Below are 21,298 nucleotides of genomic sequence, written 5' to 3' on the forward strand. Positions count from 1 at the left end.
CGGATTCTATAGCACTGAGCCAACAGGGAAGTCCTGAAATTTAATTTTCAAAAAAGGATATAAAAAGGAAATATACTGCGACTCCATGTTTTAAAAACATAACCCTTGTAAATGAGCAGGGAGACCATAATTTCAGTCACTGTATGGACTTAATGGCCCAAATTAATACGAAATAAATTCCATTATTTAATTACATCTCTAGAAGAACATTAAAAGAGCTCCAGAAAAATAACCACATCAGCCCATCTCCAAAGCCCCATCTTCCAAGCCCAGTTCTCTATACCCTGTCGCTTCTCCTGAGTTTCTAATGTGCTACAAACTGAACTCTATACTGAACTCTAGTTCAGAAGGCTTTTCCCTACCCTGGACCTCATCCCATCTCACTGCATTCCTTTATTATGTAGATCAGTTTAGCTTTTCTCAGCAAGTGATCATTCTTCCTCTCTGTGGAAGAGTGAAGTGAAGAGAAACCAAACAGGCAAGTTTGGAATTTTCTTCAGTGGGCAGGGGCAGGAAGAAGACACTCTGAAGTTAATAATTATATCTCATGTAAAAACATGGATCTGCATGCATAGAAAATAGTGTGGGAAAAATACACAATAATGATATCAGGGCTATCAGTGGGTAGTGGGATTAATAGGTGATTTTTTGCTCTTTATACTTTTTGTCTGAATTTCTTTTTATAGAGCATGCTCTAGTTTTAAATTCAGAAAGCTTTTCTTTTTTAAAGAAGCCTCATGCCGCGGCATGTGTCTTTCTATTTTTTTTTTTTCCAAGATCCAGCAAAGGATAAAGAAAATTAAGACCCCCAATCCATTCTCAACACATGATGACATCTCTTTTTCTGTTTAATTTTGGAACTTTTAAAAAGTAACCCTCCTTTCACATATTAGGAGAAATATGAATAAAAGAATATTCCTTAGTAGGTTTATAAATGTTATCCATAACATGAATTTAAAATAAAGCAGCCTGGGGGCTTCCCTGGCTGTCCAAAGGTTAAGACACCATCTTCTGATGCAGAGGGTGCGAGTTTGATCCCTGGGTGAAGAGCTAAGATCTCACAAGCCTCCTGGCCAAAAGACCAAAACGTAAAACAGAAGCAACATTATAACAAATTCAATAAAGACTTTAATAATGGTCCATGTCACAAAACAAAATCTTGGGGAAAAAAAATTTAAAGCAGGCTGATGGGAATTCCCTTGCCCTACAGTGGTTAGAACTTGGTGCTTTCACCGCCAAGGGCCCAGGTTCAATCCCTGGTCAGGGAGCTAAGATCCTGCAAGCTGCATGGCGCGGCAAATAAATAAAGCAAGCAGAGCCTGCCATGGAAGGACTGAGGCAGCCCTGAGAATGAAGGTCAGTCTTGTCACAGCCTGGGGTTGGGGGCGGGGCGCCGGCCTCCCTCAGCAGCTGCCCCTACCACCTACCCTTCTTCAAACAGAAGGTAACCCCTGTGGCCTAGCCACCGTGTCGGTCCCAGAGCCCCTTGTGAGAGGCTCCAGAGAGCCTGAGTGACCTTGGCCTTTTGTCAAGCCAAGCAGGAACTCTCCCCTCTGCAGAACTCTGCTCTCTGAGCAGGGTAAAAATCACCTTATTGCCAGCTTTCCTTTTCCTGCTGGGTCCCTCCCTGGCTCCTCTTGCCACCTCCCTTGGGTCCCCTCTGGCCAGCTCAATTTTTGTGTCTGGGCCAGGTGGGGAAAAAGCATTTGGCTCAGTCTGTTGTTTGTCAGGAGTCCAACATTACCAGGGGTCTTGCCTGGTTTCAAGTATTTCCCAGTGCCTTGCCTTGCTCTGTAGTCAAGTTTCTAGCCAGGATTTCTTGGCCCTGGGAAAGACTGAGTGCCTGTCGGAGCCTTCCTAGGCCTGTGTTTCATTTGCAGCTGCCTGGCTCTGACTGGGTGACGGTTCGGCCCTCCCCAGTCAGCCCATCCCCTTCTGCTTGGCCAGCAGAGGAGGCCCTTTGTGTCGTCATCCTGGGGCTTAGGAGGGAGGAGGCTCCTAGTTTCTGTCCCCAGCCTGGCGTCCGGGGTTTACAGCGGCTCTGGCCCAGGCTTGGGGGTGGCATGCCTTCCAAGAGCAAGCAGTTCCTGCCCGTCTGGCAAAGGGAAGAATGCCAACCCCAAAGAGCCCCGGCCCCTCACTGTTTCTAAGTCAGACTGGGACCTATTCAGCACCTGGCACTCTCCCGCTAGAAATTTCCAGCTGTTCTGATCTTTCACACAGAGCCTGGCAAGGCTGAAAAGGTCTAGAAGCAAATGAATTTCAGGAAGCCTGCAGAACACCAGGCCTGGGCTGGGGGGCACTCTCCTCCTCCCTGCTTTAGGACTCCCTCTCAGGCTCCCTGAAACGCCACATCCTGCCTTCGGATTCACCTGGGGCAGAGGGCCTGATGGGGTGTCAGACCCTGGAGTCCAACTGTCAGGGAAGAGAGAGAGCCGAGCCGTGTACCATGTAATACTGTGCCCCGGGCAAGGTGCCCGAAGGTTGCCAGTCCAGCTCGGGGGAAGGGTGTGAGGCAAGATTGCAGGTTCCAGAACCTATTTGGGAACCTGTTTGGGACCTGGACGTAGAAGCAAAGGTTCAAGGGACCCAGATGTGTCCTCATCACTATACGTGACCCAGGCCCTGCTCCGGTATAGGAAAGCTGTGAATGTTAAAATAACGCATCCTTGACAAAGATTTCTTCTCTTCTGTTTCTTTCAGACTACAGTGTATTTCCTGAGCTCTCCTTTGCTTTTCTTAAGGTACGGGGATCAAAGCTAGTGTAAACAGAAAAATACTCAAGTATTTGTAGCCTACAGCGGCAAACTGTGGGGAGTGTGTATTTGTAACCATTGAAGGAGGAAAAAGGTATTGTTGGTCAGAGGTTCTTCTTTATACTTTTTCCACTCTAGTAAGTGCCCTGGAGATAAACTAGGTAGTTGGAAAGGCGCCCTGCCTGTGCTCACCCTTCCAGCCCAGCATATATTTCCTGCTCCCTTCCTCTGGGGGGGTTGCTAACCCCATCAGCCCACCTCTGCCTTGGGAGTGAGGAGGTACCGGAAATGCCCAGACTGAGGTGTTCAGGACAGTTGTGTCAGGCTCTTCCCCTTGAACCTAGGGAATTCCCAGGATGGTGGGTGGTGGGACCGGGATGGAGGGGAGGAGGAGCTGTAGACAGGACCGGTGATGACAGGTCCCAGTGACTTGGGTTTGGCCTGCCCTCTGGCTAATGTCAGGCAGCACAGGGGTAAAGAATCTGCCCTCGATGCAGGAGACTTAAAGAGATGTGGGTTCGATCCCTGGGTGGGGAAGAACCCCTGAAGAAGGAAATGGCAACCCACTCCAGTATTCTTGCCTGGAAAATTCCATGGACAGAGGATCCTGGCGAGCTAGAGTCTATGGGGTCGCAGAGTCGGCTTGACAGAGCGACTGAGCACACACACACACTGGCTAATTCAGGGGGACTTGCACAGCCTTTGCCTGCTTGGGCCCTCACAAGCCCCACTCATGGTGGACAGGGACTGCTCTCAACCACAGACGATTCCGCGACTGTCCAAGGTCTCTCAGCCTGTCAAACGCCCCAGAGCTCAAGTGTCCTGGCTCCCCGGGCTGGGAATGGCTCCCGCCTTGGCCGTCTTGGTGCCCGGTCTGCGCCCATCGCCCAGGCCCCTGGCACAGCCTCGGGGCAGGGAGCGGGCGTGTCTGGGCTGGGCCTGGCGGACGGCGGCGCACGCAGGGCACGGAGAGCAGGAGCAGGAGCTGGAGGCCGGCTCTTAACCGGTGCCCCAGCCCGGCCGGGTGGCGCCGGGAGGGCCCCTGCGGCTCCCGGCGGAGGCTCGGGCCACGGCCATTGGCCGCCGGGCCCTGGGTCGGGCGGGGGAGCGGGCCCAGGCGTCGGGTTACTCAGATCGAGCGGCTGCGGGGGAACGGGGGAGGGGCGGCCGCAGCAGCTGGCCCGGGAGGGGGTGGCGGCGGGAGCCTCGGGCAGAAGGACGCCCCCCTCCCTCCAACCCCCGGACGGGCCCCTTTCTTGGCCTTAAAGGGAAACCATTACCGTATTTGCATCCAACTCCAGCAGCAAACACTTGTGAAGGCCCATTGCGTGTCAGGTGCTGTGCTGGACTGGAGCGCGCGTGCAAAAATGGCCTAGACGGGGTTCTGCCCAAACTTGCCTCTAATTGAGGATATAAGAAATCCACACGGAAGAAGAACGCTGAGGACACCGGGAAGCAGGGGACCAGGCCCAACTGAGAAACGTGAGAAACCAGAGTTATAGGGGTTCCTGGAAAAGGAAGCCTCCCCTCTAGGCCAGGGTAACCTGGGAAGCTTTCCCCAAGGGGCCCGATTCAGCGGCCCTTATCCATCACGCGCCGGAGTTGGGGGCGGGGTGGGGGGGGCGCAGCAGACACTGATGAATGCCCCCTCCCCCTATCACCCTCACCCAGCCCTCTCTGCCTTCTCATGCCACCTCCTGCAAGCCTGGGACCCTCTCTTCCTTCCTCCTGAAGACTGTCCAACAGTGGCTTCTGTCTCCTCAGGCCATGCTTCTGGGCCTGGAGATGTCTCCTCACTCACCATTGAAGCTTCCCAATCTGGATCTTATTTTTCCTTCAAAAACCTGTCTCCTTTGGAATACATGTCAACAGAGCTTGCTATCTACCGCTTCTAGTTAGTGTCACCTTATTATCCTTCTGGCCACTTCCTCTGTTCCTTGACGATTTCAGCACTGGGCTCTTTCTCCTCCACTATCACTATTCTTGGTGACCTCGATATCAAGGCTGATGACCTGCCCCACAACCTTAGCCCCTAACTCTCCTCACTACCTTAGTCCTAGTGATACATCTCCTGCCCCACCCTGGTCTCCTGGTCATACCCTAGACCATGAATGTCTATGTGCGTGCGTGTTCAGTTGTGTCTGACTATTTGCAACCCCATGGACTGTAGCCCACCAGACTCCTCTGTCCATGGGATTCTCCAGGCATGAATACTGCAGTGGGTTGCCCTTCTCCAAGGGATCTTCCCAACCCAGGGATTGAACCCAGGTCTCCTGCATTGCAGGAGGATTCTTGACCGCTGAGCCACTGGGGACCATCTCTTAAATCTCAGATTCAAAGATCCCACTTCCTGCCAGCCTGCCAGCTCTCTCACTCTGGTCTTTCCACTCCACCATCTTTCCCACCTGAGACCTCCAGTCCATTGCTGTACTGTTTTTTCACCATTTATCTTCCCTCAGGTCTTATCAGCCAGCTGAGGTTCTATGATCTGGCCTGGGAAATCTTCCTTACAAACACTCTGAACTTCTTACAGCAGTCTCTCTCCATTGCATTCACCTGGTGAAAACCCAGCTGTGGTTAAATCAAACTGCTTACTTCATACCTGCAACAGAGAAGTTGTACACTGCTGAAGAAACTACCCAGCTACTCTGAATGGGCTCATATCAAATTTCTGGCCATAAATTTCTGATGGGTATTTGACAATCCTACCACCATTTCTTAGAAATATTCCTTTTCCCTCTCCTTGAGGCAACAATTTTACACTTTCTCCTCTTCTGCAGACTGTCAACACTCCTTCCTCTTTCACTCTCAATCTGGCCTCTGACTATCCTTCAAAGAGAAAATAGGTACAAACAGACCAACTGCCTGCACTTCCTCCCACCAAAGCCACCAGAATGTCCGCAGCTCTGGGTTCCCTCCGCCCATCTGTGGCCAACCCCTCCATCTGTGCCCTGGGCCCCTTCCCCTTTCACCAGCTCACATCTTCCCTTCCTTTCAGCTATAGGGTTAGCCAAAAAATTCCTTTGGATTTTTCCCCAAGATGGTATGGAAAAACCCAAAGGAACTTTTTAGTCAACCCAGTATTTCTTCCTCTCTACTCTAACCTTCCCATTGCAGTCGAACAGGACTTAATATCCCTCAATTTAAAAACATATTAGTCTTAGCCAATTTCCTGCTGCACCATTTTCCTGCCCCTCTGCAGAGCAAATATTCCTGGGAGAGTTGTCTACACACTCACACTTCTCTTCCTCGCCTCCCTCTCACCTCCATCTATTCCAGTCAGGCCTTTCTCTTGCCATTCCCTTGTCATAGCTCTTATGAGGACACCAGTGACTGACATCTTGGCTAGATTAGTGGCCAGTTCACGTCCCCATTTCATCTGGTCTCCCAGTGGTACTGAACATCTTTGACCACTCTGTGGTCGATTGAATTATTGGTCCTAATTCCTGTCACTCCTCCCTGTGTTCTTATCCTATGTGACTTCGCTGTCCCTTTTTGCACTAAAGGTAGAATATATGTTCTTGCCCCTTGACTTTTGAACATAGTTATATGACCCATTTTGGCTAACAGAATGAAAGAGGAAGTGACATGGTACAATTCTAAGCCTAGGCCTCAGGAGTCATTTCCACCTGCCTATCTGTGCCAGTGTCATCACCAGGGGATAATTTGCCATAGCTGACCTGCCCATACAAGGATGATGAGGGACATGTATCCAGAGCACACTTAGACCCAGTCAAGGTCAGCCTCACCTGGCTGACCTCCAGCTGACTCCAGATGTGCGCATAAAATAACACATGGCTCAGTGGTAAAGAATCCACCTGCCAGTGCAGGAGACGTGGATTCGATCCATGGTCTGGGAAGGTCCTACATGCTGTGGAGCAGCTAAGCCCATGTGCCACAACTACTGGGCCCGTGCTCTAGGGCCTGGGAGCCACACCACTGAAGCCTGTGTGCCCTGGAGCCCATGCTTCACAAGAGAACCCCGCACACTGCAACTAGAGAAAAGCCCATGAAGCACTGAAGACCCAGCACAGCCAGAATAAATAAATAAAATTATTAAAAATATTTGTTATATGCCATAGAGATTTTTGTGATTGTTTGTTACTTAGCAACAACTGACTGATATATCCCTCTTCTTGAAATACTTCCTTTGCTCAGCTTCCTTAGAATCACCATCTTCTGGTTTTCTTCCAACTTCACAGGTCATTTGTCTGTCTCGCTTGCTTGCTCTTCCTCTACCAGATCTCTAAATGTTGCAGTGGCTTCAGTCTCATTCCTCTCACTTCCAGCTTTACATTGTCTCTAAACAGAATGATCCAGACCCACAGTTTTGAATACTATCCATATGCTAGATGTCAAATTTAAACCTGAAGGAGAGATGCCCCTGAATTCCAGACTCAAACCTGTCTACACATATCCCCCTGACACCTGATAGGTATTGGCATGGCCAAAACGGAACTGCTGATCTTCCCCTCCCCCCAACATGGGCATCCTGTCCATCCTGTTTTCCTAAAAATGAAACTGTCATCCTTGTGATAGCTCCAGAGACCTCACCATCTCCATAGCCACAACCCTGCTGTTACCTACTCTTGCCAGGACATCTGCAACCACATCTTTGCTGTTCTCTGCTTCTAGTCCCTGCTCTACCAAGCAGCCAGAGCCATCTTTCTAAAGAGTAAGTGGAATCTTTTTCTCCTGGCTTAAAATCCTCCAAAGGTTTCCCACTGCAACCAAAATAAAATCCACACTCCTTATTTTGATCCATGAGGACATGATGGTCTAGTCTTTGCCTATATTTCAAGAGCCCTGGAAATCTCCTTGTTCACATTGCTCCAGTGACAATGGCCTTCAAAGGTATCTCCTGAACTTAATGGAGTGCATTCCTGCCTCAGGGCTTTTGCATCACTATCCCTTCTTCCTGGAGCTCTCTTCCTGCCCAGAAGGTCTTAAAGAGGTCTTTCCTGGCTAAATAAAGCAGCACTAACTAACCCCACCCCCATCCCTACTCTATTCCATTGATTAGCTACTTATCAACATGTGAAATTGTCTGGCCTTATTCTCTTCCATTAAGGCAAAAAATCTTTAAGGGCAGGCATCTGTCTTGGTCTCTGATAGATTTCCAGGGCCAGAACATGCCTTGCACATGGGGCGGGGGGGGCCTCTCCATAAATGTATATTGACTGACTGCAGCCAGAACTAAATGGAGAAGGGAGTGACCAGCTAGATGGCCAGGAAGGCAACTGCAGGGCCAGAGATAGGGAGGCTGGCTGCTGCTGCTAAGTCGCTTCAGTCGTGTCCGGCTCTGTGTGACCCCCTAGATGGCAGCCCACCAGGCTCCCCTGTCCCTGGGATTCTCCAGGCAAGAACACTGGAGTGGGTTGCCATTTCCTTCTCCAATGCGTGAAAGTGAAAAGTGAAAGTGAAGTCGCTCAGTCATGTTCAACTCTTAGCGACCCCATGGACTGCAGCCTACCAGGCTCCTCCGTCCATGGGATTTTCTAGGTAAGAGTACTGGAGTGGGTCGCCATTGCCTTCTCCAAGGGAGGCTGGAGGAGCCAAGATATACCAAGGGGTAGTGAGAGGCCAGGCTGGCTACAGGGGAGGAAGCAGGTGGGCAGTGGGAGGAGAAAAGTTAGCATGGTGAGAGGCCTTGAATGCCTCGCTCCAAGTCCTTTGAGTTAGTGGGTGCTGCCGATGATGATGACTCAAGGACATGATAGGTTCAAAGCAATGATTTCAAATGATTAATATGCTTGAAGGGTTTACGTGTCTGAGTGTCCTTAACTAAGCACTGTCTCAAGGGAGGACAGTTTTAGAAGCCAAAACATCTAGAAGAATCTGGGAGCCCAGGGGAGTGGGAGATCTGTCCCCTTGGATTGAGATGCAAGAAAAACCCATTATCCAACCTTTCAGGGACCAAAATTGAGTTTCTAGTTTTGGAAGATCTCCCTGAGTAATTAAAGGTTTGCTGAGCTACACTGCAGGCACTCAGCCACATGTGTTAACGAGCTGGTGCCCCCTGCCTTTGGCTTCCTTACACCTTCGCCGAAAACGCACACACATACGACCAAATCGCTTTTTTTCACCCTGTGATTGAACACAGCTTCACCAGACCCTCCACCCCACGGATACACCCTAGATCCAGCCCCTTGCCTTCCCAGCCCCCTCCACCCAATTCCATTGTCAGAGCGGAACAAAAGGCCCAAGGCATCCTGGGTTAAAGGATTTTAACTCTGCCAGCCCCAGGAGGCTCCAACAAGAAGCAGTTTCCTGCAGGAGAAAAGTGACTGAGAAATCTCCCCAGGGGACAGGGTTTCCCCCCCCCCCCGCCCCCTCTGGTCTCAAAAACAGAATCTAGCTGTCAATCAGACACCTTCCCCGCTCGCCTGCAGCCCCGGCCCCCACCCCAGGATTAGGAGCTTTCTCTCCTAGACACCTCCCCTCAGCCAAACGCATCTTCAAGTCTCTTGCCTAGGACTTGTGTTTGTGGCTGTCAGGCTCCCACCCAAACCGGCGGGGACATCCCCGCCACCCCCATTGGAGATTGTCCGTACTCTCCCTCTGCGCCCCTCCTCGTCCTCCTACCGCTGCTTCCCCGCCTTCACCCAGTGGGGGTACATATGCCCCGCGCGCCCGGGTCGTCCCCACCCCCGTGCCCCCAGTCCATCCCCATCCCCGCCTGCGAGCCTCCGCCCCCGGGGCGCCGCGGGGCGGGAAGCCGGGGCCAGCTGCCTGCTCCGGACCCCGGCTGGCGCCTCCTCTGTCCCGCGCGGCACCCTCTTCGGCCACCAGCTTCTGAACTTGGCCGGAAACGAACCCGTCCTCTGGAGCGGAAAGCTGCGGGCTGGTGGGTTGCTGGCGAGAGCATTTCCAGGGCCGAGGTTCGGTGGGTTTGTGTCCACGTGCCTCTGCCCTAACCGGCGAGCAGCGTCCGGAGAGCCCCTGCTGGCTGCTCTACCCTGGTCCCAGAGGCGTCTGGAACAAAACTGCATTTCGTGTTAAACCCCTTTTGCTCATTCTGGAACTAAAGTATGCATTTTTTGTTGTTGTTGTTCTTGAGTTTTTCACGTAGAAGAGATACCGGGTAAATTGGAAACATGTTTGGGAAAGGAGTGAGCAATCAATGCTGGCATTTAAACAACACAAAAATGCCCTCGCCAGGCCGCACGCCCAGGCGGCCGCGGCGCTCCCAGCTACAGAGCAGCGCCCTCTGGCGGCCGCGCGGTTGGGGGGATCGGCCGCCCCCACTCCCAGGCTCCGGAGGCGGGCGGGGGAGAGCGGCTTCCCCAAGTCTGAGAGACACTGGGGCAACTTGGGAGGAAGGGAATTCAAGGTGGGCGTCGCCAGGGTGCTGGGAAATGCTTTTTGTGGTTTCAGGCTCGGGCCCAGGCCCAGAGCCCCGGGAAGGTCCAACTTAAAAGAAAAGTTCTTGTCCCATTCTCAAAGGCTGCTTGAAATTGTATGGATACAGCACCATCCCTTACCTGAAAGCTTTGATTCTTTTTAAAATCCTCAAGGCGTTTGAGAAGGGTGATTTTCAAAACGTGGGCAAGTGGCAGGCTATGTAAAAAAAAAAAGAAAATCACCAATATCATCACCAAAAAGCGTGATTACACCATAATATGTAGATTTTACATGCTGGTGACATTTACTAAATATCATTAAATCCTGTTTCCTCTATTTTAATCCCAGGGCCATCCCTTGGTAGTCTGAACAGCAGTGTTATTTTAACTGTCTCCCGCCCCCCTCCCCCACCAGTGGCCAGTCCCTCTGTTTCAATTTGCTTCAAGTTTTCTTGTTCCTTATATGAATATATCCTAAATGTTTCTCCCCTTTTCCTGCTTTTTCTTATTCTTATATCTGCTGCTTGTGGTTAGGCTCACACAGCTTATTGTCTGGATCGGAGCTACTTTCGTGCGAACCGCCAGAGCTTGGCATTGGTGGTGCCCAGAATCCCAGGTACACACACACACACACACACACACACACACACACACACACAGGAGCAGACTGCACACACACACACACACACACACACACACGAGCAGACTGCTGTTTCAGCTTCCTGTCTCAGTGGAGTGTCTCTCCGGAGAGTTTGGCCCCTCCCCCACCTGGTGGAAGCCAGAAGAAGTGAGGGTGCTGGGTTTCTGAGGAGCCAGGCAGGTGCTCCCCTGCCTCCTTCCCTTTCCTCTGAATCTCTTTTCCCTGCCTGAGGGGTTTCCACTTACCCATACTGTCTGGTGGGAATTCCTCCAACTTCATACCTTCCTTCCCTTTGGGGTATTTTCTGCTGTATCTATTGCCACACACAAGCCACCCAGTGGCTGAAAACAAGAAACATGTACTTATTAGCTCCTGCCTCTGTGGGTCAGCGGGGGCAGTGTCCAGCCTGGCTCTGCTGGGCCCGGGCCTGTGTCTGTGGTGAGCTGGCAGGTCACTGGATGGTGTAGGACAGCCTCATCCGCACCTCAGGTGGTTAGCAGGCTGTCAGCTGGGGTGAAAGGATGACAGGGTGACGGGCCAAGTACCTGTCACCCAGCAGGAGAGCCTACCCCAGGCTTCTTGCCGTCCCGGCGAGGTTCCACAAATGGGGAGAGCAGAAGCCATGAGGCTTCTCGAGGCCTGGGCTGGGAACTGGCCGACTCCTGTGGCCACATTCTCTTGGTCAAAGTGAGTCAGGAGGCCGGGCCTAACTCGAGAAGTGGGAAATGGACTTCAGCTCTTGGTGGAGGGAGTGCAAAGTATTGTCGTCATTTCTGCACACACTGGCCCTCTTCTTCCCTGGGCACACTACCCGTAAGTAAACACGTCAAGATACTAAATCCCTTCTCCGCCCCCAGGACATTCAACAGAGCACAGCTGAAGCACATAAGGCAGCCGTCGACGTGCCTGGGTTCAGATCTTGGCTCCACATTTATCAGAGGCTGACCCGAGAAAGTTGCCTTACCTCGGTGTCCTAATCCGTAAAAGTGGGAGTTGTTGTAAATATTAAATAAGTTAATCCACGTTAAGTACTTACACGGTGTCTGGCACACGGTAAGTGTCCAATAAATATCAGTTATCATGCCATGAGGGGACGGCTGGCTGCCCACCAGGACTGCTGAGGCCACCAGAGCCGTCTTCCACAGCTGCCCCAAAGCCCCTCCCAATATGGCCAACACCAGGGGGGCCCCCAGCTGCCAGCTCTGCTGACGACACCTGGTGTTTTCAGGGCTCCACTGAGGTGCCAGGGAAATGGCCCTGTCCGTTTTTACCAGCTCCTTCAGTGAAGCCTGTCTCTCTAGAGCTGTTACAAAAAGGGCTCTGAAGTCAGACAGAGCTGCGGTTTGCTTCCAGCGCCTCTTCCTGAGGCTTTTAGCAAGCTGATTCATCTCTCTGAGTTTCAGTTTCTTCGTCTGTAAAATGGAGACAACAGTACTGCCTCCTACAGAGCATGCGGGGCATAAGACGAAGAACAGAAGTGCCCGTGCTCACAAAGATGCTGGCACTCCGGGACACAGAAGCGTGTTGTCCTTGAAATTGCCCCTCCCGTAGGTGCTGAGAAGTTGCCACGGGTGAATCCTTTTTCCCAGAAATATCCTTAGTCACTCCTCGCACCCTCCCCTACTCAGTGCATGGAGATGGGCCAGCATCCTGGGGAGCAGGCCGAGCTCTCCCCAAAGCTGCTGGTTTAGCATCAGGTCCCTCCTCTCCACTTCCTGAGGCCTGACCCATGTTCCACTTTCAGTTTAGTATCTCTAACACCTAGCAGACAACTCGGCATGGTCTGTTGAAAGAAAGGGGCTTCCCTGATGGCTCAGATGGTAAAGAATCTGCCTGTAAAGCATAAGACCTGGGTTCAATCCCTGGGTCGGGAAGATCCCCTGGAGCAGGGAATGGCTACCCACTCCAGTATTCTTTCCTAGAGATTTCCATGGATAGAGGAGCCTGGCGGGCTACAGTCCACGGGGTCACAAAGAAAAGAAAGAAAGACGACATGGAGGAGGAGGTAGGAGAGGAAAGACTTTTCCCTCTACTCTCCTAGGTTCAACAGCTGGGTCTATGAGATCAATTTACAACAGGCAGATTAACAAGAGGAAGTGAAAGTCGCTCAATTCTGTCAACTTTTCTCGACCCCAAGGACTGTAGCCTGCCAGGCTCCTCTGTCTATGAAATTCTCCAGGCCAGAATATTGGAGTGGGCAGGCATTCCCTTCTCCAGGGGGATCATCCCAAGCCAGGGATCGAACCCAGGTCTCCCACGTTGCAGACGAATTCTTGCAATGACTTACAAGGAAGCGCAACAAGAGGAACGGTATACACATTTCTTGACTTTTAACATAACATGGACAGGGACATCACAGGAAAAAAGAAAAGTGAGTACCTAGAAAGGAGATGAGGTTTGAGTTTATCTACCTTCTTGATAGGGAAGGGGCAATTTAGGAGAAAGGTGGATGGGACTTTGAAGAGTAGATGGGAGATGTGATAGTTTCTGACAGTGTTTGTCTCAGTGTGGGGTGGATTTCTGGTGTCCTCTCCTGTGACCATCTTCCCTGGTTGGTGAAACTCCCCGGGAAGGGATTTATGACTGTTAAGTTCCTTCTGGAGGGTCTGTCATAGGCACATACAGGGGAGTTTGGAGAAAGCTTCTCCCTGCCTTTGCTGTTGTTTAAGTGCCTTCAGCTCAACATAATCAAAATAACAAAGTGGCATCTTTGAATTTCACTTCGACGACTTTTGACAGTTTATCTTTTCCTTGGATGAAACCACCATTTTCGGATGCCTTCCAAGCCAAGTCAACCCACTAGGGCAGAAGGGACGATGTTCCCAAGAAGTGGGATTGAGGTGGCGCTCCTCAATGTGGCTGCTATCCCTGAGGAGGCTCAGGCCCACCCAGGGATGTGGGTGCAATTCGTATGGGACCCGCCTTGGTGTCAGGAATTGGGAGTTAACCCTGACTTGTGCAGGTTCATCATTTCCATCAGGTCTCTCCCAAGACTGAGTCTTCCCAAGCTCTGGGTGAAGAGCCCCAGATCCTGCTGATGGTTCCCACAGAGTTCAGACCACAGCAGAAAATGAATGAGGCTGCCCAGAGGTTAAAGTGGACACCATAAACCCAATTCCATTCCTAAATGTGTGTTTGTGTGTGCCTAGACACAACCGTGGGGGGAAGCGGGGGGTCACTCATTGCAACCTGATGCTTTAAGTGATTGATGAAATGAGTTAATTAATATTCACTGACGTGCTCTGGGCAGAGTCAGTGTGAAAGCCAGGGACCAAGGATGAGAGGATGAGGATGAAGATGAGGTTGGCTGCAGATCAGACCCTGGGCCATGGACGGTCCACGGACAGTCCGAGGGAGCCAGGGTCCAGGAGTCCTGTTAGGAAATCAGTGAGCCAGGCAGGCAGGCAGGCAGCCATTCTCACCAGTGGCCTGGGGAAGGCCGTGAGCAGAGAGAGAACAACAGCTCCTTCTGTGGTGATGGGTCTAAAATATCCTCTACAGAGCTGGAGAAGGTGGGAGTGGGGCCCATCGTATGAAGAAAGCTGAGTTCACAAATCTGTCCCCCCATTTTTCCTGCCTGTTGCACCTTTAGCCTGGCTCTTTGGAAAGATGGATGTGTATACATATAGACAGGTGCAGAGTAGAAGGGTGGTTGTCCAGTGTGGTGAAGGGAGCCGGTGGTGCTTGGAGCCCGCGAGGAGTTTGAGACTAGGATCTTCTTGGGATGCACCATTCTGGGACTGGGGTGGTGGAGACTGTCACCTTCAAATCAAATGATTTATAAACTCTGGATTAGATTATAAATTTTCATTCCCAAGAAGGGATCTGATTGTTCAAAGGATAAGGGAAGTAAGGCAAAGGTGGTGCTGATTCTGAGTTGGGCCCTAAAATCTCTTTCTGACACTCAGACAGTAACACACAGGCGGCAAAAGCCCTCGAGACAAAGGGTGGTCTGGGGCCACTTACAGCAGTGTGAACTGAGTTGCTTGTTCAGAACTTATTCCAGGGCCCATCCCAGGTCTAACTAATCTCCAGTTACTGGACTCTCTAGGGATTGAGCTGGGAAATGCCCTTGTGGTCCACTGGCTAAGACCCTGCCACACTCCCAATGCAGGGCGCCCAGGTTCAATCCTTGGTCAAGGAACTGGATCCCACATGCTGCAACTAAGACCCAGCAGAGCTAAAGTGAAGTTGCTCAGTTGTGTCCAACTCTTTGTGACCCCATGGACTGTAGGCTATGAGGTTCCTAAATAAATGAATAAATGCCCCAAGTGATCCCAAGGTGCCTAAGGACGGAGGGCTTCTGTAGGGTAAGTAGATGGCGATAGAGGAGGGCAGCGGCTCCCAAACCTGGCAGCTCAAGAGTGCACCTGGAGCTTTAAGAGCTAGCCTCCCCCCGGATGATGTGAGGTGGGCCTGGGAATCAGTATTCCTTTGCCATTCCTCAGATTATTATGGTCATCACACTGGTTAGGTGTCCCTGCAGGGAATTAACTGAAAGGAGCTTTCCTCATCTGTTCCTTGATTCCAGAAGTCTCCCCACATAACTTCTTCATTGAGACAGGGGCATTCCACACTGACCCCAGGGCAGGCCTAGGGCATGGAGATGTTGGGGCCACTGTGGTGGTGTTCCCCCCTCCCCAGCTTTATTGAGATATAAATGACAAATAACATTGTGGAAGTTTAAGGTGTTCAACATGCTGATTTGATACTTACATAGTACAAAACCGTTACCATCAGAGCATTAGTTAATATTTCGATCATATCTCATAATTAGCATTTCTTCTTTTGTGGTGAGAACGTTTAGGATCTACTCTCTTAGCAACTTTCAAGTATATAATATGGTATTATTAAATATAATCTATACATAAGATTATATGCTATACATTAGAATCCCCAGAACTTATTCATCTTAAACTGGAAGTTTGTCCCCTTGGATCAACATCACCCCATATCCCCTACCTTCCAACCCCAGCCCCTGGAAATTACCATTTTACCCTCTGTTTCTAGACATCTGCATTTTTTAGATTCCACATATTTAAGTGATAATATCTGATATTTGTCTTTCTCTGTCTAATGCCCTCAAGGTCCATCCATGTTGTTGCCAATGGCTGCGTAGTATTCCATTGTCTATATATGCCGCATTATTCGTTTGCTGGTTGACAAACACATGGGGTATTTCCATATCTTGGCTGTTGTGAGCAAGGCCATAATGAACATGGGAATTCAGGCATTTCTTCAAGATCCTATTTTCATATTCTTTGGATATATCTCAGAAGTAGGACTGCTGGATCATATGGTAGTTTTATTTTTAATTTTTTGAGGAGCATCCATACTGTCTTCCATAGTGACTACACCAATCTGCATTCCCATCCACAACACACAAGGGTTTCCTTTTTTGTTTAAATACTTACACAAAATATTCTAGATACTGAGTTTTAATTCTCATCTTCCTCCTCATCTTCATCTTGAGTAATCTGGAAGTAACACAAATCGTAGCTTTCTTTGCTGTTAGCAACTGTGTGTAGCAATCACTTAGATTCTTCTTCAAAAAAAAAAAGACTATTCTTCTTCAAATATTTTTTGGTGAAGAATTCCATGGACAGAAGAGCCTGGTGGACTACAGTCCATGGGGTCGCAAAGAGTCAGACACGACTGATGGACTAACACTTTCACTTTCAAGATATTTCAAATACCTTTTGGGAAAAGGCACTTCATAAGTCACAGTGATCTTGCTTTTGCTTCTTTCGATTGATATGATTGCTGCCCAGATTGCCAGCTTTTCCATTCACTTTGATTCTCTCCTGAAGAAACTGCTCAAAATTGGCGGCATCTATGATTCCATCTTCTGCAGGAAGAGTACAGTCCAGAGTAAACTGCAGGACCTGCTTCTTTTTTATTTTTTGCCACCCCCCCGCCCCCGCCCCCAACAAGCTTTTTTACAGGCACCATGATGGCAGGGGAGGCAGAAGGGGAAGTGGGTGAACTAGGCAGGCGCAGAAACCCGCAGCCATCTCTTATCTTTTTGACTATAGAGATTCTAACATATGATGTGAGTGGGACCAAAAATATTTGAAATGTTTTTGGATTGATAAGAACCCCCAAATGGGTTCAGAGTTAGCAGAGTATCTGAATCAGGAAAACGATCAGTTTTCTCATATGCTTTTGACCTCACAGAGGAAATCTGGCCACCATTCTGCCCCCCTGCAATTGAGAACAGCAGACAGTGAATAGCCAGCTGCAACAGAGTTCTGACTCTCACGTGACACACGATTGTCTACACCGACTAAGACTCTGCTTTCTGGTACCACAGGCCACATCTTTCCAGTGGGTGAACTTTAAGGCAACCTGGCCGTTAGCCGTCAGCCTGCACTTAAGACAACGTTTCTTTTACAAAAAGCCTCTCAATTCTTATCCAAAAATTACACTGTAGTTAATTTATATTTAATATCAAAATGGGAGGTCTGCAAGATGAAAAATTTTCACAGTAAGAAGTTATTTGCCCTTTTCACTCTCATTTTCTCATGAACATATGAAGCTATGTGCTTTGGGAAAACTCAGCTTGATAGTGAGTCCAGAAGCAGATAAGAGACACCATCTGTCTTTTATTACGCTAAACATTTTTAAAAACTGCAGGAATGTAAAATGGTGCCATACTTCTCACTTTTCTTTCTTTTGGAAAATACAGGTGTTTCCTTAAAATATATGTTAATGTAGTGGATTTATTATTGCAATTTAAAGTAAATACTTTTAAAATTTCAGTTTAATTTCTAATATGGTAAACAGAACACTCTTTGAGGTTCTCAGTAATGTTAAGAGCATAAAGGGGTCCTGAGATTAAGAAGTTTGAGACCCAGTCTTACTTCTCGCCCAAATCGTAGATTGTCTTCCCCAAAGTTCTCAAGCGTACAAGCTTCGCCAGCGGTTGGGTTCCACCGCGGTGAAGATCTGACATCTCATACAAGGGCCTCAAAGCTCCCCACAGCCTGAGCACCCCCACGCCTCGCGCCCCCTTCCAGGGTGGGACGAGGGAAGTCACGTGCAGACGGGGGAGTAAGGGAATGGAAAACGTCACCGCCTTCACGGGACTTCTGCTTTTGTGGGAGATACAGACGGATAAGCAGCTACCCGGGAGATACCGGCCACTGCTGTTCACCAGTAACACCCGGGGGCGAAAGCAGGTAGGTCCTGCGCCAGCCCTGCCTCCAGCGGCTTTGCGTCTCCCAGCCCCAGATTCGATTCCGAGATCCCAGGACCGGCGCGCCCCCTGGTGGCCGTGCCTCGTCTGCTCAGCCTTTTCCCTCTGGAGCTGCAGGAGCCCACTTTGGGTAAGACCTCAAGTTTGGGGATAGCCCCGTGGGGGCCCCATCATCGAGGTTCTGCCTGGGTCCTGCACGGCCTCTTGTCTGTCACTCCGAACACGTTCACCTCCTCGGTGACTAATTCCAGGCCGATTCTGCCTCTGTGCTAGCCATTTATGGGTGCTAGGCATCTTATGGATCCCCCCACAACAATGCCATTAGTAGAAGTCAGAATATCCCATGGTAGAAATAATGTGTGGTGCAGGTTGGATCCAAGTCCAAAGAGTCCGTTGCCAAAGTTCCACTTATTGATATGCCTAAGGGCAAATTACCTGATGTCTAAAGCAGCTCTGGATATTGACAATTGAAGGGTATTCTACACTGGGGTCAAGTTCTTTCAGGAGGGGGAAAATGAGTCTGGATCCTCTGAATCTCATTGGCTTAGGCTGGATTCCTTGCTCCTCTGAAGCTCATGGTTGTACTTTCTGCATTCTACAGTGAGCATCAAAACCCCCAAGACCTTTACCTTCTAGGACTTTTTTTTCCCAGGAATACAGGGGCTCTGCTATTGAAAACAGAACTTGAGTGGTCTACTGTAAAATTCTGAAACACCTCAAAGCGGGTACACGCAAGTGAGCACTTTGACCCTGGTTTGCTCAATACAAAATAAAGCTCTAAAATCAAGGAAGGAAGCACCAAAGGTTAGTCAGTCAGTTGTGTCCACCTCTTTTTCGACTCCATGGACTGTAGCCCCCTATGCTCCTCTGTCCATGGGATTCTCCAGGCAAGAATACTGGAGTGGGTTGCTGTACCCTCATCCAGGGGATCTTCCCAACCCAGGAATCGAACCAAGGTCTCCTGCATTGCAGGTGGATTCTTAACTATCTGAGCCACCGGGGAAGACCATCTTTTCTTTTCATCAAACCCTAGAAATTAAGAATGAGAATATCCTCAAACTGAACAGTGCTGGGGGTTGGGAGGGAGTTTCGGAGACAGCAGGGTATCCTTGGGGACCAGCCTAAGGGCTCCCCTACAGTTCTGACCCGGAGCCCATTAGCAGGAACCTGCTGCCCCATTAGCAAACTCAACTGTCTTAACCTAGTGGTTTCCATGGTAACCATCAAAGAATGAGCCCCTTTTCTTTTCTACAGATATTTCTCCCACCCCTCCGTGCAACATTCACTTTCAGCTATGACCTAGAACGGGATTCCATACAGATACTGTTTGCAAAGGTGTGGTTTCCTCCTTTCATTCCCTGTTCTAAGAAAGTAAAAGCTGTTTAATTTATACAGAAATGCCCATCAGGTACACAGAGGTTTATTATTATTACTAATATTATTTGTGTACTCATTCATTTTAAATTAAAATTTTTAAAACTATTTTCCTGAAAAATTTTCAAACAAAAAAGAAACCTTCAAAATATTCTTCTTTCAATAGGTTTGAAGAAAATCTGGTCTTTGTGAAGAACGACAAGAGGTTATGAAATAAATAACAGTCTCTACAAAAGGAACACAGGTTGTAAGCCTCAATCCTTGTTAAGGGTGTGGTGAAGATGGCATAGCCTAAGATTTTAGCCTTAAAACTTAAGAAGAATATAAACAAACGTTTAAAGTATGATAAAAAAATATAGAGAGATGGAGGAAATTTTTAAAAATCAATTAATCACGATGTCCTTCCACAGTGCCTACCCATCAGCCTCCTGATCCTTCACAACCTTTCAAACTTCCACAGAGAGAAACTCAGCCAGTGAGAACACCTGCTGTTCTTGTCCTAAATAAAGGTTGGGTAGACTATGGTCCTTGGGCCAGTTCTAGCCCAGGGCCTGTTTTTGTATGGCCAGTCAGCTAAGAACAGTTTTTACAATCTTAAAGGGCTGTAAAACAAGCAAACACATCAAGAAGAGTATGTGACAGAAACTGGATGTCCACCCTCTGGCCATTTCTGATCTGTGAAGCATCTCTTCTCCTGTTGGCTGCTGGAACCCTGGTGAAAGGTGGCTTTTCTTCCATCCAGGCAGCAGTAACAAGAGGTACAGCCGAAGTTGCCATGCCGACAGGGAATTCAGTTCTTAAAATAGTCAACTGTGCTCAGGCATTTTCGGGGTGGGTAGGTTTGGAGGGAGGGGGTTAGGGAGAGATGATAAATGAATGAGTCAGACCCAACTGGTGACAGCTGTTCCGTCATCCCTCCCTGTAATACGGTGGGAGGGACTCTAAAAGGTCTGAAAGAGACATTTTCCATTCAAAGAGTAGGGTAGCTATGTCTCCTCGTGCTGTTTTCCTGCCTGACAGAAGGAAATTCCCCTCACCACCTCTGCTCCCTCCCGCCACCCTGCAGCCTCCTCCCTGCAGAAAACCAAAGTGGGAAACATGCCCATCTTACAAAGAGCCCGCACTGATCCAGAGGGATTGTGTGTGCTGGGAGTTAGTTGTGCAGAGGTGGGAGGAGCTCGCACTCACAGGGGCTGCCTCAAGCCTTCCTCCATGGGAGGCCCAAGCCCCATCATCATCTTCGTCATCATAGTCATCATCATGGGACCAAAATGAAAATGTATCACTAAACATGATATCCAGATATATAAACTAAACGTTTATCCAGATAGAACAATCAGCCAACAATTGTTCTTTGAGAATCTCCTGTTACCCCTTTGTTGTGTTTCCAGTGCCTGGAAAGGTGAACTAAGTCCGTGTGTGTGTGTGTGTGTGTGTGTGTGTGTGGTTAAATATATGCAACATAAAATTAACCATTCTAACCAATTTGTAGCTTACACCTCAGTAGCATTAAATATATTTATTTTGTACAACTATCACCATCTTTTCATCTTCCCATATTCTGAAACTCCACACATAATACTTCCTTCTGTACGCATCACCACCTGCCCCCAGCCCCTGGCAACCACTTTTCTACTTTCTGTCTTTGTGAATTTGGCTATTCTAGGAATCTTATATAAATGGAATTGTATAGTATTTGTTCTTTGGTATTTGACTTATTTCACTTAGCGTATCTTTAAAGTTCATCCATGTGTCAGAATTGCATTTCTTTTAAAGGTTGAATAATATTCCATTGTGTGTATATATACATTTTGTGTATCCATTCATCCATCAATGGGCTTGGTTTGTTTCCACCTCTTGGCTACTGTGAATAATGTTGCTATGAATTTCAGTGTATGTACAGATAGCTGTTTTGAGTCCCTAATCTCAATTCTTTTGTTGACTAAGTTCATTTTCAGAAAGAAAAATATAAGCTGGTTGGGGTCCC

At 49.0% G+C, this 21,298-nt stretch overlaps 1 long non-coding RNA gene and 1 pseudogene across 1 annotated transcript; both read right to left on the minus strand.

Annotated features, from left to right (window-relative positions):
• Positions 1-9,448: 9,448 nt before the first annotated feature.
• LOC122442630 lies at positions 9,449-11,469 on the minus strand. The gene is made up of 3 exons (XR_006269680.1): positions 10,985-11,469; positions 10,241-10,316; positions 9,449-9,742 (listed from the first exon to the last, which is right to left on the minus strand). It is a non-coding gene; the product is annotated as an uncharacterized LOC122442630 (long non-coding RNA).
• A 4,708-nt stretch (positions 11,470-16,177) lies between these two features.
• LOC122442631 lies at positions 16,178-16,691 on the minus strand (annotated as a pseudogene).
• Between the last annotated feature and the right edge of the window lie 4,607 nt (positions 16,692-21,298).

The sequence above is a fragment of the Cervus canadensis genome, chromosome 5 (assembly GCF_019320065.1).
Source record: "Cervus canadensis isolate Bull #8, Minnesota chromosome 5, ASM1932006v1, whole genome shotgun sequence".
Lineage (NCBI taxonomy): Eukaryota > Metazoa > Chordata > Mammalia > Artiodactyla > Cervidae > Cervus > Cervus canadensis.